This window comes from Passer domesticus, chromosome 9, assembly GCF_036417665.1.
Source record: "Passer domesticus isolate bPasDom1 chromosome 9, bPasDom1.hap1, whole genome shotgun sequence".
Taxonomy (NCBI): Eukaryota; Metazoa; Chordata; class Aves; order Passeriformes; family Passeridae; genus Passer; species Passer domesticus.
The window spans coordinates 10,608,788-10,633,429 of NC_087482.1; the positions used below are offsets into that span (position 1 = coordinate 10,608,788).

The window sequence follows — 24,642 nt, forward strand, 5'->3', positions numbered from 1 at the left end:
GCAGGAGGCTCCAAGGGCTTCAAAACTTTATTCATCCAAGCTGATGGAGAAGCCCTCCCAGACACCTCGTCTAGAACGGATCACAGATGAGAACATTTTCCAGAGTGTGCTGGGATCCCCTTCTGGCACAGGGAACTGGGCACTGCCAGGGGTTCGGCTAAGGCCATGGGAGCCAGATATGAATGGACACGGCCAAAGCTGTTGGGGCCTGGGGAGCTCTGGGCTGGCTCCTGATTACCCTCCACACTCTTTCCCTGCCCTCAGCAACATCCCTGGGAGGGGTGGCTAGAGCACCACAGGGCCCCGGGGTTCTCTCCCTCAGACACAGAGGAAATCCTCTCTAAAACCCCGGGGAAAACTGCAGCAGGCAGTGACATAGGTATCCATCCCTCCCTCCCTCTGTCCCTCCTGCCCTCCTTCTGCTGGGACACCCCCCAGATCCCAAGGGCAAACAGCCAGGCCCTCTCAGGACACACTGGAGCCTTGCTCTCCCCCTCTGTCCTTTCCCCACCGTGACCAACCCGTGCAGTCGCTGCCAGGTTTCAGGACATGTCTCCCAAGGAGGGACCCCAGCAGGACTGCTCAGTTACCCGAGTGCCCTGAGCCTGCTCGGGATAATTCCCCTGGGCTGTGCCGCTCTAGTCCAGGCTGTGCCCGCACTGCCAAACAGCAGAGAGGGCAGCTGAAGCCTCAGCAGGGCTCAGGCCCAGAGGCACAGCAATTACCTCCTGTGCCTGTGCCTGGCATGGCCTCCCTTGCTGGAGCTGAGGCTGGCACGGAACCACTGCTTCCTCCGGGAAATGCTTCTTTCTCCACAGGCTCTCCTTTCATTTCTGGAGAATGGAAAAGAGACAGCTGGATCAGATGGAAACATTCCTCACTGGGAATGTGCCATGGATCCCATCCCTCTGTGCCGGGAACCATGCGTTCAGATGTGCAGCCAAAGCCCCCGGCTGCTGAGTCCCAGGGGAAGCATGAGGCAAATGCACCCACCTTGTCCTCCCTGCAGCATTTTCTTCAGCACTTGCCTCGTCTGTTTGGATGGTTCCAGGGATATCTTGTCTCTTGTGTTTTGGATCTTCCCTATCGGAGAACCTTAGAGAAAAATACTTCCATTTCCCAGGAATGCATTCCACAAAAGCAGGGCTCAACTTGTGGTGTCAGCAGGGACACACTACTCACCCCTGCTATGGGAGCTGGTCTTGTCAGCAATAACTACCAAAGGACGTATGAATCTCCTCCCTGCAGACACACCTGTAACTCAACAGCCACAGAAGCTTCTGCCATCTCTGCTGATCTGCACGGGCACCACTGAGCCGCAGGAGCGGTGAGGGGATCGTGCAGGGCGAGGGCACACACATGCATGGTTCTGTGCTGGCACCTGCAGCGCTGCCTTCCTGGCCCAGCTTTGGGCTCTGAGCTGGCAGCTCTCCCAGGGGAAAGGCCTTGACCTACCCTCAGCATCTCCCAGAGGCTCAGTCCTGGATGTGGTGCCTTCACCAGCAGGTTCAGCTGCAAAGAAAGGCAGGACAGAAGAGCTCCTGTGGCACTGCAGGAGATCCTCAGGCTGCCCACAAGGCTCAGCCCCGGGGCACAGCCCTAGGCCCGGCCCCTTCCCTCTCTGCTCTTCTCTGTGACTGCACAGAGCACACGGAAGGACACACTGGCATTGCACACGGGAGGAAGATGGACAGCTAAATGCTCCTTCCTCCCAATGACAGTGATCCTGTGGGACCCCTCAGGGATCCAGAAGGGAGCAGGGCAAGGTTTCCGGATTCTTTCAACCTTAAGTTTATGTTAAGGGAATTGGTTAATAAGTGAGCTTTTGTTGAACTGATCCTGATTATTCTCTCAGGAAAGGCAGAATGAAAACTTACCTCCAGCATCCTCCAGGAACTTCAAACCATGCTTCATGAGGACTTCCTGAAAACCCATGTCACGATTCCAGGCTAGAAGGGAGCAGAGATGAGAACCATTTCCATGATGTGCTGGGATCCCCTTCTGCCACAGGGAACTGGGCAATGCAGGGCTGTTGGGTAAGGCTGTGGGAGCCAGATGGGAATGGACATGGCCAAAGCTGCACAGGGGCCTGGGGAGCTCTGGGCTGGGTCCTGGTCACTCTCCAACCTCATTGCAGGCCCTGTGCATCCCTGGAAGGGTGGCTGGAGTAGCCCAGGGCCCGTGGGGTCTCTCTCCCTCCCACAGAGGAAACCCTCCCTAAAGCCCGGGGCAAAACCATCCCCAGCGCTTCCCAGGGAGCAGGGAGCGCTGTTCCGGGAAAGGGCAGCCAGGCTGCCGGCTCACCTGCTCGCCGCGCTTGCAGCGGAGCAGCCTGGGCAGCCCTGGCAGGGAGGGCCACGGCCAGGAGCAGCAGGAGTAGGAGGCGCAGAGCAAGGGCCATGCTGCCTTGTCCTCCGCCAGTCCCGCAGCTCTTGCTGCCACCGCTGTCCCGACACCGCTGTCCCAATGTCAGCACCGCTGCTGCCACCGCCGCTGCTGCCGCAACAGTTGTGCTCAGGGACTGACTGCTGGCTCCTTGTGCTGCTGTGCAACCACGGGGCTCTGGCACCTCTGGCACCTCTGTGACCTCAGGGCCTGCTGAGAGCTCAGCCTGCTGTGACCCCGGAGCCCTGCTGTGACCTCATGGCCTCAGCTGTACCCCCAGAGTGTGCGCCCGTCTGCATGAATGGACTGCCCTGACTGTAAATGTTTTGCTTCATCAAAGGGCCATTGCTCAGCAAAACCTTTCTTTTGCCTGCTGACATTGCTGGTCAGGCTGCGTCCCTCAAGATGCTCTTGATTGTTGCAGTTCAAATTTATTTTATTGATTTCATTTTAAGTGTTGTTTAAGGGCTCTGTTGTGCCCCCGTTTTTTTCCTGAGTTGGTTCACCTGTGGGTTTTACCCTCCCTCCAAACTGTCCCTGGTGTCCTTCCCCACCCCTTGTTCCAGCTCTTTCCCTGCCTGTCAAGGCAACCCAGCCCCTTGGTTCCCCAACCTTTGGGCCAATCTCTGACTGCAACTCCCCTTTGGAATTCCCCTACTCCTGGAAGCCCCATTGGCCCTTGTGACCCATCCTCTCCACCCTCCTACCCCAATTGGCCCCAGACACTTGATGTAATCCCCTCACTCCTCTCCTGAGCATTCCCTATTGGTTCATTGTTTGCATCCACCCCATGACTTGTATGTGTACAAAACCCCTTGGGCAGTACAGCTAGGGGCTTTTCATCCTGTTCTCTTCACCTGGACTAAGCTGTTCCTTGAAGAACCTGAAGACGGGACGCCTCCTCCTTTCTCCTGTGCGTCGTCCCTGTCGTGGCTTGTGTCTGGCACTGGAGAGCAAGTGGCACTAAAGGTTCTGCCTCTGGTAAATGCCCATAGCGAGGCAGTTCCCGACTCCTGCCGTAGTGCCGGAGTTGTAAGAGCTAGCCCAGGTTCCAGCACTCACTTCACTAATGTACCGAATGCCCCTTCTTCAGTGCCTGCTCTGGTGCTCTGCCATCTCACACAGCAGAGTGTGATTCACATACTGCAGCCCAGAGGTAGGTTGTTGCAACATTGAAATGGGTGTGGTTGGCAGGATGGCTGGGCATAAATCACTACAGAACTAAAGCAAATGTGTGCACTGTCCCAGGCTGGACTTGAATAGGCACAGGAATTGTGGAAAGATGAGGACAAGATAGCAGAGAACAATGGAAACACCAGCTGAAAAGGAGGACATGCTGAAGGAGTTATTTGTGCACATTTGGGGGTATATTTTCCTTGGGTGCAAAGCAAAATCAAAAGCTTCTAAATGCCCAAAAGATGAGAACTGTGTGTGGTAAATAGATATGATTCATGCTGACAAAATTGAAACAGTAATCAATATTGATAATTAATATTTGGAAATAAAAAACCAGTTAAAGGAGTCATGCCAAGCAAGAAAGGGAGAGGAGGGGTCCACCCCCAACCTTCTCCTGCAGATGTTCAGAACAGGAGGAAGCAAGAGATAACTATGACTAAATTTCCTTGGAAGAGAGGAGAATTTGGTTAGACACCAGGCAAATGTTGATTATATGAGATTCACTGCTTTAATGTTAGAACACAGTATTGGTTTATACTGTAGCAGCTTGGTGCGCATGTGTAATCCAAAAGGTGAACTCCAGGACTCCATGGAGGAAGAGGAGAGGCCTTCCTCAAAGAAGATCCCCAAAGAGTGGTACAACTTACTTAAAGAAGTGTGGAGCATGCGTGGGGAAGGTGATGATGAGGGCAGTGATACAAGTGTGACGAATCGAAAATGGGAGGAGATGGTAATGACATGCAGCATAAAAAGGGGAATTTGGGCTTGACACGCTAGTACGTGAGGTGACGGGGGTCCAAAAGCCCTGCACCCGTACCCCACGCATACCCCGCGAGGTTATTTTTGATTATACGCTATTATCAGAAACAAATTATTCATAATTTAAAGCAAATTATATTGTCAATATTTTGAGTGTATTCAATTGTATATATATTAAGCTACATAATTAAAATTGCTGTTACATTTCATTTTGTTTGGGTTTGTTCTTTCCGTTTTTTTGATTGGATAATTGGGCAAATATAACATGTGGAATGTCCTCCACAGCAGAGTGTCAGACCTCTGGATCTTTTTAAACAATTTTATCAAGGTGGAGCTGTGGCGGCTTCAGCTGGTGCCTCTGGGGGACCTTGAACAAAGAACCCCTGAGCTTTTCTACCCTCCCAGGTGAAGTGTGATAATCTCAGGTCTTCCTGCTGTGTCCGAGTGCCGGGCCACTGGCTGGCACCACAGGTCCCCAGACCCTCTGCTGAGGCATCCCTCTCCTACAGTCAAGTTTAGTCTGTCACATTTGGCTTTTCTCTCTGATCCACCACCAGGACCAAAGATCACATGGTCGTGAGGATGTAAAAATGCCTGTTCCTTCTGGAACATTGCTGTTGTGTGACAGCCGTGCAGGCAGAGCGGGCAGCTGTAGGGATACTGACTCGTTTCCCTGGTGCCAGCCGTGCTGCATCCATCGAGCTGCTGGGTGTTGGTGCTCGCTGGGACGCGGCCCGGCCCGGCACCACGGGAGTTAGGAAGGGTCTTGAAGGAATCCCCACGCGTTAAAGCAGACGATTTAGCCGGGGATTTTAAGTTGTTTCTCAGTTAACCTTGTAAAAGGCCAAAACAAGTCTCCTATGAATTCTGTCCCTGTCAAGGTCAGTTCTGCCCCGAAAGCCCGTCAGCATTCTCAGGGCAGTGGCAGGAGCCGGGTGCTGGCCCGGAGCCCCGCTGGCCGGGGAGAGCGCGGCCCAGAGCGAGCCCCTGCTGCCCGGGATGGCCACAGGCCCGGGGGAGCCAGGCAGGCAACGCCAGGGCCCTGTCCAGGGCTCCTGGGGCTCCTCTGGCATCTGTTCCGTCCCCTCAGGTGCTGAGCGGTGCCCGTCCCGCGGAGCTGTCTGTGCCCGGCCCCAAAAGAGGCAGGGCCGGGGCTGTGGCCCCTGGGCTGGCGGTGCCGCCTGCCCAGCGCTCAGCACCGCCCGTGCCGTGCCGGTGCAGCGTGACCCGGCGGGGCAGCTCCGCCTCGGCGCCTCGCCACTGCCATCCCGGCACGGCGGCTGGCCCTGGGCCGTGGCAGTCCCGAGCTGCACGGGCCCGGGAGGGACTGTTGGAGGTCCCCGTCCCCTGCGTGCCTCAGCAGACACTCCAGCCCCACTGCATGCAGCAGGAGGGACACAAAGCACCTGCACGCTTACGAGAGTCCACAGCCCTTTCTACATGTGAAATGAGACCCCAGAACCATGACATGTGCCTCAGGAGAGATCCCAGCACCCTGCACACCTTGGGAGAGATCCCAAACCCTCTGCATGCCTCACACAGGATTCCAAATCCCTTGCATGACTTGAAGTGGACCCCAGTGCCCTCCATGACTCAGAGGAAACCTAAAATATCCCTGGGTGTGCCGCAAGGGACCCCATCCCCTCATGCACCTTAGGGGGACTCCAAAGCCCCCACGTGCCTTACAGGGAAGTCCAGGCCAGCTACGCCGAGTGTTTTGACCTGGAAATCAAGCCTGGTTGCACCTGGGTTGTTGTGTCTCTGGGGCTGCTCACCAGCTCTGTCGAACCCCAAGGCCACACAGCCCTTCCCTTCCCTTCCCTTCCCTTCCCTTCCCTTCCCTTCCCTTCCCTTCCCTTCCCTTCCCTTCCCTTCCCTTCCCTTCCCTTCCCTTCCCTTCCCTTCCCTTCCCTTCCCTTCCCTTCCCTTCCCTTCCCTTCCCTTCCCTTCCCTTCCCTTCCCTTCCCTTCCCTTCCCTTCCCTTCCCTTCCCTTCCCTTCCCTTCCCTTCCTTCTGGCCCTGGCTGAGAGCAGCAGACCCTGTGCAGCACCCTGCATTGGTGATGGCCCATCAATTAGGTCCTATCAAGTGTGTGTTAATTAGGGAGGAGCTTTGTTTTGCCTGCTGACATTGCTGGTCAGGCTGTGTCCCTGGAGATACTCTTGATGGCTTCCCTCTTTTCCTGGCCATGGCACTGGAGGAGGTCTGGGCCCAGATGATCCCACGGAAGGAAATGTCCCTCAGCCCAGGGACGCTCAGCATGGGCTGCCCCATCCCCTCGGGGCCCCACCGCTGGTCACAGTGAAGCCATCTGCAGAATAAATAGACTCCACTGTCGCCCTGGTTTTTAATGTTCTTCTAAGCCTTCTGATGTTTACATTCTTGTAGCAAACTTTCCCAAACACTTTATGTAAATAACTTATTGTTTTGCATTCTTTTCTGCAGAGGAGAAATTTGATGGACTGTTGGTTTGTCCAGTGTCATTGGAGAGGTGGCACTTTCACCCTCCAATCCACTGTCACTTTTGGAAATCTGTAAATGTTGGAGTCAGAAATTCAACTGCCTTCTTTTTTACCTTGGAGAGATGTGTGTCTGCGTTGTTTTATTTCATGTCCTATAGCGGCACTCCACAACCTGATGTAGTTGTGAAGTGGGTATGCGTGTCAGGGCCTGGCACAAGCGAGACGGCTCTCGTGAAAACTTGTGCCCCGAGCCCTGGACTGAGCCACATCTTTGTTCACAAACATGTTCCATATGCAATACCTTACACAATCTCGTCATGCACAGTCAACCCCTGGCCCCGCCTGTCCTCCCCTCACATGGCGATTAGATCCACGGCCTTCTGGGCACGTGTTGTTTCCTGTGGTGGTCACACTGGGGTCATTGGTGGTCTCTGAGGTCGAAGGCTGTGGTCTTGCTCATGACTGAACTTTTGAACTTTTCTCCTTTGTGCATGCACTGTGGTCCCCTGGTGCTTATCTGAGTAGGTCTGTTGGTTTGGATCAGCTTGGAGACAGAGGAGCTCCTTAGTCTAGGCTTCCTGCATTCCCTGGTCTTCTCCTGGTGTTATGAGTAAAACAGTTATCTGTAGCTATGATATTTTATTAAAAATCCTTTCCTGGGATTTTTCCCCTCATGAGGAGCTGAGGGCCTCAGGAAAGAAATGTAAACAATAACTGTCTGCTGCTGTGGAATGCAACAGGTGCATCTTCCATTGGTCCATGTGGATTGTTTTCACTTGATGACCAATCACAGCCAACTGTGTTGAGCCTGTGAGCGGCCCAAAACCTCCATTTCATCAGCAGCCCCGGCCTGGTTTCTGCCTGCCCACACCGTGGGCATCCACAGCTCCTCCTGGGCATGGAGCTCAGTCAGTGCTGGGGCTGGGTGGGCTTTGCTGCTGCTGCCACCTGGACACTGGGGTGACCGCTTGTCCTGGGTTGCAGTGTAAATATGTATTCTAATGCCATCCTCAAGAGCTGCTGAAACCAGGAGGGGCATTGTTTCTTCCTTATCTCCTGTTAATGGGCCCATCAATGTCTTGCCACATGACTCAGAGATAACTCCCTCCCAGAGCCATTTCTGTTTAATGGCTAATCAAGGACCCACAGCATGAGGCAGAATGATACCAGCCCACTGTGAGATGCTCTGCCCATGGGGGAGGAGCTAAGCATCCCCAGCTGGATATAATCTGGGTTTTGGGACACAACAAGCAGTCTTTCCACTGGATTCCCAGAGGAACCGCCGCCCTTACCCACTGCTTTTCCAGAGGATGAGAGCTACCAGATTGTTTCTACAGGATCACCACTTCCACAAGTCCATTTCATGTGGACTGCTACCACCACCCTAACTAGCAGGGTGTCAGCAGGCTGTATTCTGAGCCTGTCAGTGGTTTTTCTTTTGTATCATTGCATGTATTTTGGGATTTTTTCCCTTTTCCTAATAAATTGTATTTCTGACTTGGAGTCTCTCACTGGTTTTGCTTTCAAACCACAACACAGATCCTTCTCTTTATTTCAACAGAGGAATGGGCCATTGCCTACTCTGCAAGCGGGGGGGGAGGGTGGGGTGGGGTGGGGTGTCACCTTCAGTGCTGCCTAGAGGGCAAGGCCAGAGGGCTCAGGGGCAGAGGAAGGGATGTGTTTGTCTGAGGAGGGGCTGGAAGGTGCTGGGCTGGTCCTGGGGTCTCTAGAGGAACTCGGGTTGGCTGGGATGGGACAGATGGAGAGAAAAAAAGGGATGAAGGCAGCTTGGGGAGGCCCATGGGGAGAGCAGGTGGCAGTGGGATCTACGGGGCAATAAGAGGCTTCCTCGTAGTTGGTTGTTCTGGGGTCCTCTTCACAGAAGACTTGAGAGGGCTGTCCGGGCCGTTCCTGCTGCTGGAGGAGCTGCTCACGCTGTCTGGGTGTCAGGTGCAGCCACCGTCTTCCAACTCCTGTCCCGAGGTGCTCCTGTGAAGAGAGGAGGAGGCTGAGGCCCCAGCTGCCAGTGGCACACAGGGACCCTCGTGCACAGCAGGGCCCAGAGCTGGCAAGGCTCCCCAGCACGGCTGGAGCTGCTGGCACAGCCAGGCCCAGCTGGACAGCTGCCCCTCAAGGCCCCGGAAAGCAGGGACGGCTCTGGGCAGGGTCCCTGGCCAGGAGCGGGCCCCAGAGCGCCTCTGCCTTTCAAGGGCAACCTCGGCCCTGCTCTTTCTCCTCCCCACCTCCCTCTGCCTCTGCCCCGTGCCCCTGGGGCTGCTCTTGGCCAGGCAGCCTCAGTGGGAGCCAGCTCTGGCTGCAGCCCCAGCGGGGCCCCCAGGACAAGGCCCAGCAATTGAGGGGCCAATGGAAGCACTGAGCAGCAGCAGAACCCTCAGCAGAGTTATTTGGACAATCATGGACTGGCCACAACTCCACTGCAGCCTCAATGGGAATGTTCCCTGACCATGTTAGACTTTCAAAAGAAGCTGTTTGAGGGGGAGAGCAACAAAACACTCACTGTTTTCTGTTCCACGAATACCAGATTCCAAAGCAGCACAACATGAAAACAAGCTCCAAACAAAGCACGCCTGCCAGTAACCCTAGCCAGCAGCCGGTTCCCTGACAGAAGCCCCTTCCGAGGCCATCCTGGGCATTGCGAACAGGTCTTGTGGTGCCGGCTGCATCTGTGGGAGCGATGGGGAGCGTGAGCCCGTGCTGTGCTGCACTGCTGAGCTGGCAGCACGGTGGATACGGGCAGGACGTACTCTGTTTCCCCCAGAGCTGGGGCCTGCAGGCACCTTGCCGGCCCTTGGCACAGGCTGCGCCAGCCAACAAAGCCCAGCAGGCCGGGAGGAGAGCCCGGGGGCAGCGCAGCTGCTTGGGCAGTGGCTGCTGCCAGGGACACGGGCCAAAGCCATCCCTGAGCAGCCACTGCCACCCCTGGCCCTCCCTGCCCCGTGACAGCTCCCCCAGCCCCAGGGGACAGGCTCAGGCCCTGTCAGGAGCCTGTCGGGAGCCAGGGCTGGCTCTGGCCCTGGGCTGGCGGCAGGGCTCCCGCTCGGGGCTGCTCCTGTGCCTTGGGTCTCTGGGCACTCAGGGCCAGCTCCGCAGCAGCTGCAGCGCCAGGGACGTTGCTGCACCAGTCCTGTTTCCCCGGGGCTCTGAACCAGCTCCAGAGGCCTGGAAGCTGAGGCGCCTCCAGCTTTGGCTGCTGCCGGGCCGGGCAAGGGCAGGCCCTGGGAGAAGAGCTGCTGCCGCACAGCCCCGGCCAGGCCTGAGCCCGGCACAGCAATTACCTGCTGTGCATGTGCCCATGTCTGGCTTTGCCTTCCTTCCTGCAGCAGGGGCTGGCACCGAAGATGGAGTGCTTCCTTCAAGAAATGCCACCTTCCACTGAAGCACTATGTCTATCTCTTGACAAAGGAAGGGAGACAGCTGCATCAGATGGAGCTGTTTCCCACTTGGGTGGTGGCATCAGAGGTAATATTTGTGAAAGTTATGGAGCAGGAAAATGGCCAGGTTACAGTGGCATGATGAGAGCACTTCCACCTCCAAACAGCCACCCTTTTCCTAATCTGCAGGGCTGGATATAGTGGGGGATCTCAGGGTGTCTTACAGTTTGGGCATGGCCTGTCAGCTGATGCCAAATAACTTCCGGCAGAGGCTGGGCAGAAGCTGCAGCCAGGCCAGGCTGGGAAACAGCCCTGCAGGGCGTGAAAGCAGCAGCGGGGCAGCAAGGCTGCCATGGATCCCTTCCCGCTGTGCCGGGCACGGCGTGTCCAGATGTGCAGCCAAAGCCCCCGGCTGCTGACTCCCAGGAGAAGCATGAGGGAAATGCACCCACCTTCTCTTGTCTGCAGGGGTTCCTTCAGCTCTTGCCTCATCGGTTTGGATGGTTCCAGGGATATCTTATCTGTTGTATCTTGGATTTTCCCTGTTGGAGTACCTTAGAGAAAAATATTTCCATTTCCCAGGAATGGATCCCAGAAAAGCAGGGCTCAGCCTGTGGGGTCAGCAGGGACACACTACTCACCCCTGAGATGGGAGCTGGGCTTGAGTGCAGCATCCAAGGTAGCAGCTGGAGAAGCTGGAGAAGTCTTCCCTGTAGACACATCTGTAACACAACAGCCACAGAAGCTTCCGTCACCTGGTGCCTGCCCGCTTGTCTACAATTCTTCCTTGGTGGCACACTGAGAACATACCTGCAGGAGGCTCCAAGGGCTTCAAAACTTTATTCATCCAAGCTGATGGAGAAGCCTTCCCAGCACCCTCATCTACAATGCAGCACAGATGAGAACATTTTCCAGTGTGTGCTGGGATCTCTTTCTGCCACAGGGAACTGGGCACTGCCAGGGAGTCGGGTAAGGCCATGGGAGCCAGATGTGAATAGACATGGCCAAAGCTGCCCAGGGGCCTGGGGTGCTCTGGGCTGGCTCCTGGTCACTCTCCACACTCTTTCCCTGCCCTCAGCAACATCCCTGGGAGGGGTGGCTGCAGCAGTGCAGGGACCTGGGACTCTCCCCCTCACACACAGAAGAAATCCTCCCTAAAGCATGGGGGAAAACTGCAGCAGGCAGTGCCGCAGCTATCCATCCTGGCCTCCCTCTGTCCCTCCTGCCCTCCTTCTGTGGGGAAACCCCCCAGATCCCAAGGGCAAACAGCCAGGCCCTCTCAGGACACACTGGAGCCTTGCTCTCCCCCTCTGTCCTTTCCCCACCGTGGGCACCCCGTGCAGTCACTCCCAGGTTTCAGGACATGTCTCCCATGGAGGGACCCCAGCAGGACTGCTCAGTGCCCTGAGCCTGCTCGGGATAATTCCCCTGGGCTGTGCCGCTCTAGTCCAGGCTGTGCCCGCACTGCCAAACAGCAGAGAGGGCAGCTCAAGCCTCAGCAGGGCTCAGGCCCAGAGGCACAGCAATTACCTCCTGTGCCTGTGCCTGGCATGGCCTCCCTTCCTGGAGCTGAGGCTTGCATGCAACCACTGCTTCCTCCGGGAAATGCTTCTTTCTCCGCAGGCTCTCCTTTCATTTCTGGAGAATGGAAAAGAGACAGCTGCATCAGATGAAAACATTCCTGACTGGGAATGGGGAAGGGGACAATTTCAGGAGGCATCACTTGTGAAAGGAATGCACAAGGATCAGAAAACACCCAGGATTTTGGGACAACCCAAGGCTGCTTCCTTCCCCAAACAGCCCCAACATCTGATCTGCCTGGACACCAGGAAATTGCAGGGGATCTGAGGGTGGGCATGGCCTGTGGTGCAATTGGGGCTGTCTGCCAGCTGATGCCAAATGCCTTCCTGCAGAGGCTGGGCAGAAGCTGCAGCCAGGCCAGGCTGGGAAACAGCCCTGCAGGGCGTGAAAGCAGCAGCGGGGCAGCAAGGCTGCCATGGATCCCTTCCTACTGTGCCGGGCACGGCGTGTCCAGATGTGCAGCCAAAGCCCCCGGCTGCTGAGTCCCAGGGGAAGCATGAGGGAAATGCACCCACCTTGTCTTCTCTGCAGACGTTCCTTCAGCATTTGCCACATGATTTCTAATGGGTCCTGGAATTTCCTGCCTGCCATGTCTTTGGTCTTTCCTGTCAGAGGACCTTAAGAGAAAGTAGTTCCATTTCCCAGGAATGGACCCCACAAAAGCAGGGCTCAGCCTGAGGGGTCAGCAGGGACACACTACTCACCCCTGCCATGGGAGCTGGCCTTTTGTGCAGCATCCAAGGTAGGAGTTGGTGAGGTCGTCCCTGCAGACACGCCTGTAACACAAGAGCCACAGAAGCTTCTGTCACCTGGTTCTTACCAGTCAGTCAAACATTACGCCTTGGTGGGACAGTGAGAACATACCTGCAGAATGCTCAGAGGGCTTCACAACTTCAGAGCGCCAGGCTAATGGAGAATCCTTCCCAGCATCCCAGTCTGGAAGCAAACCAAGATGAGAACTGTTTCCATTGTGTGCCAGGGCTGGCTCTGGCCCTGGGCTGGTGGCAGGGCTCCCGCTCGGGGCTGCTCCTGTGCCTTGGGCCTCTGGGCACTCAGGGCCAGCTCCGCAGCAGCTGCAGCGCCAGGGACGTTGCTGCAGCAGTCCCGTTTCCCCGGGGCTCTGAACCAGCTCCAGAGGCCTGGAAGCCGAGGCGCCTCCAGCTTTGGCTGCTGCCGGGCCGGGCAAGGGCAGGCCCTGGGGGAAGAGCTGCTGCCACACAGCCCCGGCCAGGCCTGAGCCCGGCACAGCAATTACCTGCTGTGCCTGTGCCCGTGTCTGGCTTTGCCTTCCTTCCTGCAGCAGGGGCTGGCACCGAAGATGGAGTGCTTCCTTCAAGAAATACCACCTTCCACTGAAGCACTATGTCTATCTCTTGACAAAGGAAGGGAGACAGCTGCATCAGATGGAGCTGTTTCCCACTTGGGTGGTGGCATCAGAGGTAATATTTGTGAAATTTATGGAGCAGGAAAATGGCCAGGTTACAGTGGCATGATGAGAGCACTTCCACCACCAAACAGACACCCTTTTCCTAATCTGCAGGGCTGGATATAGTGGGGGATCTCAGGGTGTGTTACAGTTTGGGCATGGCCTGTCAGCTGATGCCAAATAACTTCCGGCAGAGGCTGGGCAGAAGCTGCAGCCAGGCCAGGCTGGGAAACAGCCCTGCAGGGCGTGAAAGCAGCAGCAGGGCAGCAAGGCTGCCATGGATCCCTTCCCACTGTGCCGGGCATGGCGTGTCCAGATGTGCAGCCAAAGCCCCCGGCTGCTGACTCCCAGGAGCAGCATGAGGGAAATGCACCCACCTTGTCTTCTCTGCAGACATTCCTTCAGCTCTTGCCTCATCTGTTTGGATGGTTCCAGGGATATCTTATCTGTTGTATCTTGGATTTTCCCTGTTGGAGTACCTTAGAGAAAAATATTTCCATTTCCCAGGAATGGATCCCAGAAAAGCAGGGTTCAGCCTGTGGGGTCAGCAGGGACACACTACTCACCCCTGAGATGGGAGCTGGGCTTGAGTGCAGCATCCAAGGTAGCAGCTGGAGAAGCTGGAGAAGTCTTCCCTGTAGACACATCTGTAACACAACAGCCACAGAAGCTTCTGTCACCTGGTGCCTGCCCGCTTGTCTACAATTCTTCCTTGGTGGCACACTGAGAACATACCTGCAGGAGGCTCCAAGGGCTTCAAAACTTTATTCAACCAAGCTGATGGAGAAGCCTTCCCAGCACCCTCATCTACAATGCAGCACAGATGAGAACATTTTCCAGTGTGTGCTGGGATCTCTTTCTGCCACAGGGAACTGGGCACTGCCAGGGAGTCGGGTAAGGCCATGGGAGCCAGATGTGAATAGACATGGCCAAAGCTGCCCAGGGGCCTGGGGAGCTCTGGGCTGGCTCCTGGTCACTCTCCACACTCTTTCCCTGCCCTCAGCAACATCCCTGGGAGGGGTGGCTGCAGCAGTGCAGGGACCTGGAACTCTCCCCCTCACACACAGAAGAAATCCTCCCTAAAGCATGGGGGAAAACTGCAGCAGGCAGTGCCACAGCTCTCCATCCTGCCCTCCCTCTGTCCCTCCTGCCCTCCTTCTGTGGGGAAACCCCCCAGATCCCAAGGGCAAACAGCCAGGCCCTCTCAGGACACACTGGAGCCTTGCTCTCCCCCTCTGTCCTTTCCCCACCGTGGGCACCCCGTGCAGTCGCTGTCAGGTTTCAGGACATGTCTCCCATGGAGGGACCCCAGCAGGACTGCTCAGTGCCCTGAGCCTGCTCGGGATAATTCCCCTGGGCTGTGCCGCTCTAGTCCAGGCTGTGCCCGCACTGCCAAACAGCAGAGAGGGCAGCTCAAGCCTCAGCAGGGCTCGGGCCCAGAGGCACAGCAATTACCTCCTGTGCCTGTGCCTGGCATGGCCTCCCTTCCTGGAGCTGAGGCTGGCATGCAACCACTGCTTCCTCCGGGAAATGCTTCTTTCTCCACAGGCTCTCCTTTCATTTCTGGAGAATGGAAAAGAGACAGCTGCATCAGATGAAAACATTCCTGACTGGGAATGGGGAAGGGGACAATTTCAGGAGGCATCACTTGTGAAAGGAATGCACAAGGATCAGAAAACACCCAGGATTTTGGGACAACCCAAGGCTGCTTCCTTCCCCAAACAGCCCCAACATCTGATCTGCCTGGACACCAGGAAATTGCAGGGGATCTGAGGGTGGGCATGGCCTGTGGTGCAATTGGGGCTGTCTGCCAGCTGATGCCAAATGCCTTCCTGCAGAGGCTGGGCAGAAGCTGCAGCCAGGCCAGGCTGGGAAACAGCCCTGCAGGGCGTGAAAGCAGCAGCGGGGCAGCAAGGCTGCCATGGATCCCTTCCTACTGTGCCGGGCACGGCGTGTCCAGATGTGCAGCCATAGCCCCCGGCTGCTGAGTCCCAGGAGCAGCATGAGGGAAATGCACCCACCTTGTCTTCTCTGCAGACGTTCCTTCAGCATTTGCCACATGATTTCTAATGGGTCCTGGAATTTCCTGCCTGCCATGTCTTTGGTCTTTCCTGTAAGAGGACCTTAAGAGAAAGTTGTTCCATTTCCCAGGAATGGACCCCACAAAAGCAGGGCTCAGCCTGAGGGGTCAGCAGGGACACACTACTCACCCCTGCCATGGGAGCTGGCCTTTTGTGCAGCATCCAAGGTAGGAGTTGGTGAGGTCGTCCCTGCAGACACGCCTGTAACACAACAGCCACAGAAGCTTCTGTCACCTGGTTCTTACCAGTCAGTCAAACATTACGCCTTGGTGGGACAGTGAGAACATACCTGCAGAATGCTCAGAGGGCTTCACAACTTCAGAGCGCCAGGCTAATGGAGAATCCTTCCCAGCATCCCAGTCTGGAAGCAAACCAAGATGAGAACTGTTTCCATTGTGTGCCAGGGCTGGCTCTGGCCCTGGGCTGGCGGCAGGGCTCCCGCTCGGGGCTGCTCCTGTGCCTTGGGCCTCTGGGCACTCAGGGCCAGCTCCGCAGCAGCTGCAGCGCCAGGGACGTTGCTGCACCAGTCCCGTTTCCCCGGGGCTCTGAACCAGCTCCAGAAGCCTGGAAGCCGAGGCGCCTCCAGCTTTGGCTGCTGCCGGGCCGGGCAAGGGCAGGCCCTGGGGGAAGAGCTGCTGCCACACAGCCCCGGCCAGGCCTGAGCCCGGCACAGCAATTACCTGCTGTGCCTGTGCCCGTGTCTGGCTTTGCCTTCCTTCCTGCAGCAGGGGCTGGCACCGAAGATGGAGTGCTTCCTTCAAGAAATACCACCTTCCACTGAAGCACTATGTCCATCTCTTGACAAAGGAAGGGAGACAGCTGCATCAGATGGAGCTGTTTCCCACTTGGGTGGTGGCATCAGAGGTAATATTTGTGAAATTTATGGAGCAGGAAAATGGCCAGGTTACAGTGGCATGATGAGAGCACTTCCACCACCAAACAGCCACCCTTTTCCTAATCTGCAGGGCTGGATACAGTGGGGGATCTCAGGGTGTCTTACAGTTTGGGCATGGCCTGTCAGCTGATGCCAAATAACTTCCGGCAGAGGCTGGGCAGAAGCTGCAGCCAGGCCAGGCTGGGAAACAGCCCTGCAGGGCGTGAAAGCAGCAGCGGGGCAGCAAGGCTGCCATGGATCCCTTCCCACTGTGCCGGGCATGGCGTGTCCAGATGTGCAGCCAAAGCCCCCGGCTGCTGACTCCCAGGAGCAGCATGAGGGAAATGCACCCACCTTGTCTTCTCTGCAGACGTTCCTTCAGCTCTTGCCTCATCTGTTTGGATGGTTCCAGGGATATCTTATCTGTTGTATCTTGGATTTTCCCTGTTGGAGTACCTTAGAGAAAAATATTTCCATTTCCCAGGAATGGATCCCAGAAAAGCAGGGTTCAGCCTGTGGGGTCAGCAGGGACACACTACTCACCCCTGAGATGGGAGCTGGGCTTGAGTGCAGCATCCAAGGTAGCAGCTGGAGAAGCTGGAGAAGTCTTCCCTGTAGACACATCTGTAACACAACAGCCACAGAAGCTTCTGTCACCTGGTGCCTGCCCGCTTGTCTACAATTCTTCCTTGGTGGCACGCTGAGAACATACCTGCAGGAGGCTCCAAGGGCTTCAAAACTTTCTTCATCCAAGCTGATGGAGAAGCCTTCCCAGCACCCTCATCTACAATGCAGCACAGATGAGAACATTTTCCAGTGTGTGCTGGGATCTCTTTCTGCCACAGGGAACTGGGCACTGCCAGGGAGTCGGGTAAGGCCATGGGAGCCAGATGTGAATAGACATGGCCAAAGCTGCCCAGGGGCCTGGGGAGCTCTGGGCTGCCTCCTGGTCACTCTCCACACTCTTTCCCTGCCCTCAGCAACATCCCTGGGAGGGGTGGCTGCAGCAGTGCAGGGACCTGGAACTCTCCCCCTCACACACAGAAGAAATCCTCCCTAAAGCATGGGGGAAAACTGCAGCAGGCAGTGCCACAGCTCTCCATCCTGCCCTCCCTCTGTCCCTCCTGCCCTCCTTCTGTGGGGAAACCCCCCAGATCCCAAGGGCAAACAGCCAGGCCCTCTCAGGACACACTGGAGCCTTGCTCTCCCCCTCTGTCCTTTCCCCACCGTGGGCACCCCGTGCAGTCACTCCCAGGTTTCAGGACATGTCTCCCATGGAGGGACCCCAGCAGGACTGCTCAGTGCCCTGAGCCTGCTCGGGATAATTCCCCTGGGCTGTGCCGCTCTAGTCCAGGCTGTGCCCGCACTGCCAAACAGCAGAGAGGGCAGCTCAAGCCTCAGCAGGGCTCGGGCCCAGAGGCACAGCAATTACCTCCTGTGCCTGTGCCTGGCATGGCCTCCCTTCCTGGAGCTGAGGCTGGCATGCAACCACTGCTTCCTCCGGGAAATGCTTCTTTCTCCACAGGCTCTCCTTTCATTTCTGGAGAATGGAAAAGAGACAGCTGGATCAGATGAAAACATTCCTGACTGGGAATGGGGAAGGGGACAATTTCAGGAGGCATCACTTGTGAAAGGAATGCACAAGGATCAGAAAACACCCAGGATTTTGGGACAACCCAAGGCTGCTTCCTTCCCCAAACAGCCCCAACATCTGATCTGCCTGGACACCAGGAAATTGCAGGGGATCTGAGGGTGGGCATGGCCTGTGGTGCAATTGGGGCTGTCTGCCAGCTGATGCCAAATGCCTTCCTGCAGAGGCTGGGCAGAAGCTGCAGCCAGGCCAGGCTGGGAAACAGCCCTGCAGGGCGTGAAAGCAGCAGCGGGGCAGCAAGGCTGCCATGGATCCCTTCCTACTGTGCCGGGCACGGCGTGTCCAGATGTGCAGCCAAAGCCCCCGGCTGCTGAGTCCCAGGAGCAGCATGAGGGAAATGCACCCACCTTGTCTTCTCTGCAGACGTTCCTTCAGCATTTGCCACATGATTTCTAATGGGTCCTGGAATTTCCTGCCTGCCATGTCTTTGGTCTTTCCTGTCAGAGGACCTTAAGAGAAAGTAGTTCCATTTCCCAGGAATGGACCCCACAAAAGCAGGGCTCAGCCTGAGGGGTCAGCAGGGACACACTACTCACCCCTGCCATGGGAGCTGGGCTTTTGTGCAGCATCCAAGGTAGGAGTTGGTGAGGTCGTCCCTGCAGACACGCCTGTAACACAACAGCCACAGAAGCTTCTGTCACCTGGTTCTTACCAGTCAGTCAAACATTACGCCTTGGTGGGACAGTGAGAACATACCTGCAGAATGCTCAGAGGGCTTCACAACTTCAGAGCGCCAGGCTAATGGAGAATCCTTCCCAGCATCCCAGTCTGGAAGCAAACCAAGATGAGAACTGTTTCCATTGTGTGCCAGGGCTGGCTCTGGCCCTGGGCTGGCGGCAGGGCTCCCGCTCGGGGCTGCTCCTGTGCCTTGGGCCTCTGGGCACTCAGGGCCAGCTCCGCAGCAGCTGCAGCGCCAGGGACGTTGCTGCACCAGTCCCGTTTCCCCGGGGCTCTGAACCAGCTCCAGAGGCCTGGAAGCCGAGGCGCCTCCAGCTTTGGCTGCTGCCGGGCCGTGCAAGGGCAGGCCCTGGGGGAAGAGCTGCTGCCACACAGCCCCGGCCAGGGCTGAGCCTGGCACAGCAATTACCTGCTGTGCCTGTGCCCGTGTCTGCCATCGCCTTCCTTCCTGCAGCAGGGGCTGGCACCGAAGATGGAGTGCTTCCTTCAAGAAATACCACCTTCCACTGAAGCACTATGTCCATCTCTTGACAAAGGAAGGGAGACAGCTGCATCAGATGGAGCTGTTTCCCACTTGGGTGGTGGCATCAGAGGTAATATTTGTGAAATTTATGGAGCAGGAAAATGGCCAGGTTACAGTGGCATGATGAAAGCACTTCCACCACCAAACAGCCACCCTTTTCCTAATCTGCAGGGCTGGATATAGTGGGGGATCTCAGGGTGTGTTACAGTTTGGGCATGGCCTGTCAGCTGATGCCAAATAACTTCCGGCAGAGGCTGGGCAGAAGCTGCAGCCAAGCCAGGCTGGGAAACAGCCCTGCAGGGCGTGAAAGCAGCAGCGGGGCAGCGAGGCTGCCATGGATCCCTTCCACTGTGCCAGGCACGGCGTGTCCAGATGTGCAGCCAAAGCCCCCGGCTGCTGACTCCCAGGAGCAGCATGAGGGAAATGCACCCACCTTGTCTTCTCTGCAGACATTCCTTCAGCTCTTGCCTCATCTGTTTGGATGGTTCCAGGGATATCTTATCTGTTGTATCTTGGATTTTCCCTGTTGGAGTACCTTAGAGAAAAATATTTCCATTTCCCAGGAATGGATCCCAGAAAAGCAGGGTTCAGCCTGTGGGGTCAGCAGGGACACACTACTCACCCCTGAGATGGGAGCTGGGCTTGAGTGCAGCATCCAAGGTAGGAGCTGGAGAAGCTGGAGAAGCCTTCCCTGTAGACACATCTGTAACACAACAGCCACAGAAGCTTCTGTCACCTGGTGCCTGCCCGCTTGTCTACAATTCTTCCTTGGTGGCACACTGAGAACATACCTGCAGGAGGCTCCAAGGGCTTCAAAACTTTATTCATCCAAGCTGATGGAGAAGCCTTCTCAGCACCCTCATCTACAATGCAGCACAGATGAGAACATTTTCCAGTGTGTGCTGGGATCTCTTTCTGCCACAGGGAACTGGGCACTGCCAGGGAGTCGGGTAAGGCCATGGGAGCCAGATGTGAATAGACATGGCCAAAGCTGCCCAGGGGCCTGGGGAGCTCTGGGCTGGCTCCTGGTCACTCTCCACACTCTTTCCCTGCCCTCAGCAACATCCCTGGGAGGGGTGGCTGCAGCAGTGCAGGGACCTGGAACTCTCCCCCTCACACACAGAAGAAATCCTCCCTAAAGTATGGGGGAAAACTGCAGCAGGCAGTGCCGCAGCTATCCATCCTGCCCTCCCTCTGTCCCTCCTGCCCTCCTTCTGTGGGGAAACCCCCCAGATCTCAAGGGCACACAGCCAGGCCCTCTCAGGACACACTGGAGCCTTGCTCTCCCCCTCTGTCCTTTCCCCACCGTGGGCACCCCGTGCAGTCGCTGTCAGGTTTCAGGACATGTTTCCCATGGAGGGACCCCAGCAGGACTGCTCAGTGCCCTGAGCCTGCTCGGGATAATTCCCCTGGGCTGTGCCGCTCTAGTCCAGGCTGTGCCCGCACTGCCAAACAGCAGAGAGGGCAGCTCAAGCCTCAGCAGGGCTCAGGCCCAGAGGCACAGCAATTACCTCCTGTGCCTGTGCCTGGCATGGCCTCCCTTCCTGGAGCTGAGGCTTGCATGCAACCACTGCTTCCTCCGGGAAATGCTTCTTTCTCCGCAGGCTCTCCTTTCATTTCTGGAGAATGGAAAAGAGACAGCTGGATCAGATTAAAGCATTCCTGACTGGGAATGGGGAAGGGGACAATTTCAGGAGGCATCACTTGTGAAAGGAATGCATAAGGATCTGACAACACCCAGGATTTTGGGACAACCCAAGGCTGCTTCCTTCCCCAAACAGCCCCAACATCTGATCTGCCTGGACACCAGGAAATTGCAGGGGATCTGAGGGTGGGCATGGCCTGTGGTGCAATTGGGGCTGTCTGCCAGCTGATGCCAAATGCCTTCCTGCAGAGGCTGGGCAGAAGCTGCAGCCAGGCCAGGCTGGCAAACAGCCCTGCAGGGCGTGAAAGCAGCAGCGGGGCAGCGAGGCTGCCATGGATCCCTTCCTGCTGTGCCGGGCACGGCGTGTCCAGATGTGCAGCCAAAGCCCCCGGCTGCTGAGTCCCAGGAGCAGCATGAGGGAAATGCACCCACCTTGTCTTCTCTGCAGACGTTCCTTCAGCATTTGCCACATGATTTCTAATGGGTCCTGGAATTTCCTGCCTGCCATGTCTTTGGTCTTTCCTGTCAGAGGACCTTAAGAGAAAGTAGTTCCATTTCCCAGCAATGGACCCCACAAAAGCAGGGCTCAGCCTGAGGGGTCAGCAGGGACACACTACTCACCCCTGCCATGGGAGCTGGCCTTTTGTGCAGCATCCAAGGTAGGAGTTGGTGAGGTCGTCCCTGCAGACACGCCTGTAACACAACAGCCACAGAAGCTTCTGTCACCTGCTTCTTACCAGTCAGTCAAACATTACGCCTTGGTGGGACAGTGAGAACATACCTGCAGAATGCTCAGAGGGCTTCACAACTTCAGAGCGCCAGGCTAATGGAGAATCCTTCCCAGCATCCCAGTCTGAGAGCAAACCAAGATGAGAACTGTTTCCATTGTGTGCCAGGGCTGGCTCTGGCCCTGGGCTGGCGGCAGGGCTCCCGCTCGGGGCTGCTCCTGTGCCTTGGGCCTCTGGGCACTCAGGGCCAGCTCCGCAGCAGCTGCAGCGCCAGGGACGTTGCTGCACCAGTCCTGTTTCCCCGGGGCTCTGAACCAGCTCCAGAGGCCTGGAAGCCGAGGCGCCTCCAGCTTTGGCTGCTGCCGGGCCGGGCAAGGGCAGGCCCTGGGAGAAGAGCTGCTGCCACACAGCCCCGGCCAGGGCTGAGCCCGGCACAGCAATTACCTGCTGTGCCTGTGCCCGTGTCTGGCTTTGCCTTCCTTCCTGCAGCAGGGGCTGGCACCGAAGATGGAGTGCTTCCTTCAAGAAATACCACCTTCCACTGAAGCACTATGTCCATCTCTTGACAAAGGAAGGGAGACAGCTGCATCAGATGGAGCTGTTCCCCACTTGGGTGGTGGCATCAGAGGTAATATTTGTGAAATTTATGGAGCAGGAAAATGGCCAGGTTACAGTGGCATGATGAGAGCACTTCCACCACCAAACAGCCACCCTTTTCCTAATCTGCAGGGCTGGATATAGTGGGGGATCTCAGGGTGTCTTACAGTTTGGGCATGGCCTGTCAGCTGATGCCAAATGCCTTCCTGCAGAGGCTGGGTAGAAGCTGCAGCCAGGCCAGGCTGGGAAACAGCCCTGCAGGGCGTGAAAGCAGCAGCGGGGCAGCAAGGCTGCCATGGATCCCTTCCCACTGTGCCGGGCACGGCGTGTCCAGATGTTCAGCCAAAGCCCCCGTCTGCTGACTCCCAGGAGAAGCATGAGGGAAATGCACCCACCTTCTCTTGTCTGCAGGGGTTCCTTCAGCTCTTGCCTCATCTGTTTGGATGGTTCCAGGGATATCTTATCTGTTGTATCTTAGATTTTCCCTGTTGGAGTACCTTAGAGAAAAATATTTCCATTTCCCAGGAATGGATCCCAGAAAAGCAGGGTTCAGCCTGTGGGGTCAGCAGGGACACACTACTCACCCCTGAGATGGGAGCTGGGCTTGAGTGCAGCATCCAAGGTAGCAGCTGGAGAAGCTGGAGAAGTCTTCCCTGTAGACACATCTGTAACACAACAGCCACAGAAGCTTCCGTCACCTGGTGCCTGCCCGCTTGTCTACAATTCTTCCTTGGTGGCACACTGAGAACATACCTGCAGGAGGCTCCAAGGGCTTCAAAACTTTATTCATCCAAGCTGATGGAGAAGCCTTCCCAGCACCCTCATCTACAATGCAGCACAGATGAGAACATTTTCCAGTGTGTGATGGGATCTCTTTCTGCCACAGGGAACTGGGCACTGCCAGGGAGTCGGGTAAGGCCATGGGAGCCAGATGTGAATAGACATGGCCAAAGCTGCCCAGGAGCCTGGGGAGCTCTGGGCTGGCTCCTGGTCACTCTCCACACTCTTTCCCTGCCCTCAGCAACATCCCTGGGAGGGGTGGCTGCAGCAGTGCAGGGACCTGGAACTCTCCCCCTCACACACAGAAGAAATCCTCCCTAAAGCATGGGGGAAAACTGCAGCAGGCAGTGCCACAGCTATCCATCCTGCCCTCCCTCTGTCCCTCCTGCCCTCCTTCTGTGGGGAAACCCCCCAGATCCCAAGGGGAAAAAACCAGGCCCTCTCAGGACACACTGGAGCCTTGCTCTCCCCCTCTGTCCTTTCCCCACCGTGGGCACCCCGTGCAGTCACTCCCAGGTTTCAGGACATGTCTCCCATGGAGGGACCCCAGCAGGACTGCTCAGTACCCGAGTGCCCTGAGCCTGCTCGGGATAATTCCCCTGGGCTGTGCCGCTCTAGTCCAGGCTGTGCCCGCACTGCCAAACAGCAGAGAGGGCAGCTCAAGCCTCAGCAGGGCTCAGGCCCAGAGGCACAGCAATTACCTCCTGTGCCTGTGCCTGGCATGGCCTCCCTTCCTGGAGCTGAGGCTGGCATGCAACCACTGCTTCCTCCGGGAAATGCTTCTTTCTCCACAGGCTCTCCTTTCATTTCTGGAGAATGGAAAAGAGACAGCTGGATCAGATGAAAACATTCCTGACTGGGAATGGGGAAGGGGACAATTTCAGGAGGCATCACTTGTGAAAGGAATGCACAAGGATCAGAAAACACCCAGGATTTTGGGACAACCCAAGGCTGCTTCCTTCCCCAAACAGCCCCAACATCTGATCTGCCTGGACACCAGGAAATTGCAGGGGATCTGAGGGTGGGCATGGCCTGTGGTGCAATTGGGGCTGTCTGCCAGCTGATGCCAAATGCCTTCCTGCAGAGGCTGGGCAGAAGCTGCAGCCAGGCCAGGCTGGGAAACAGCCCTGCAGGGTGTGAAAGCAGCAGCGGGGCAGCAAGGCTGCCATGGATCCCTTCCTGCTGTGCCGGGCACGGCGTGTCCAGATGTGCAGCCAAAGCCCCCGGCTGCTGAGTCCCAGGAGCAGCATGAGGGAAATGCACCCACCTTGTCTTCTCTGCAGACGTTCCTTCAGCATTTGCCACATGATTTCTAATGGGTCCTGGAATTTCCTGCCTGCCATGTCTTTGGTCTTTCCTGTAAGAGGACCTTAAGAGAAAGTTGTTCCATTTCCCAGGAATGGACCCCACAAAAGCAGGGCTCAGCCTGAGGGGTCAGCAGGGACACGCTACTCACCCCTGCCATGGGAGCTGGCCTTTTGTGCAGCATCCAAGGTAGGAGTTGGTGAGGTCGTCCCTGCAGACACGCCTGTAACACAACAGCCACAGAAGCTTCTGTCACCTGGTTCTTACCAGTCAGTCAAACATTACGCCTTGGTGGGACAGTGAGAACATACCTGCAGAATGCTCAGAGGGCTTCACAACTTCAGAGCGCCAGGCTAATGGAGAATCCTTCCCAGCATCCCAGTCTGGAAGCAAACCAAGATGAGAACTGTTTCCATTGTGTGCCAGGGCTGGCTCTGGCCCTGGGCTGGCGGCAGGGCTCCCGCTCGGGGCTGCTCCTGTGCCTTGGGCCTCTGGGCACTCAGGGCCAGCTCCGCAGCAGCTGCAGCGCCAGGGACGTTGCTGCACCAGTCCCGTTTCCCCGGGGCTCTGAACCAGCTCCAGAGGCCTGGAAGCCGAGG

General features: G+C 56.7%; 3 long non-coding RNA genes across 3 annotated transcripts in view; all 3 read right to left on the reverse strand.

The window, feature by feature from the left end:
• The window catches only part of LOC135307622 (uncharacterized), a 233,518-nt gene that overhangs the window by 130,562 nt on the left and 78,314 nt on the right, over positions 1 to 24,642 (reverse strand). The gene's annotated exons all lie outside the window — the stretch shown is intronic.
• LOC135307136 (uncharacterized) lies at positions 760 to 1,967 on the reverse strand. The gene is made up of 5 exons (XR_010367864.1): positions 1,878 to 1,967; positions 1,456 to 1,512; positions 1,183 to 1,254; positions 994 to 1,095; positions 760 to 833 (listed from the first exon to the last, which is right to left on the reverse strand). It is a non-coding gene; the product is annotated as an uncharacterized LOC135307136 (long non-coding RNA).
• LOC135307623 (uncharacterized) lies at positions 13,746 to 14,740 on the reverse strand. The gene is made up of 3 exons (XR_010368328.1): positions 14,637 to 14,740; positions 13,917 to 13,988; positions 13,746 to 13,828 (listed from the first exon to the last, which is right to left on the reverse strand). It is a non-coding gene; the product is annotated as an uncharacterized LOC135307623 (long non-coding RNA).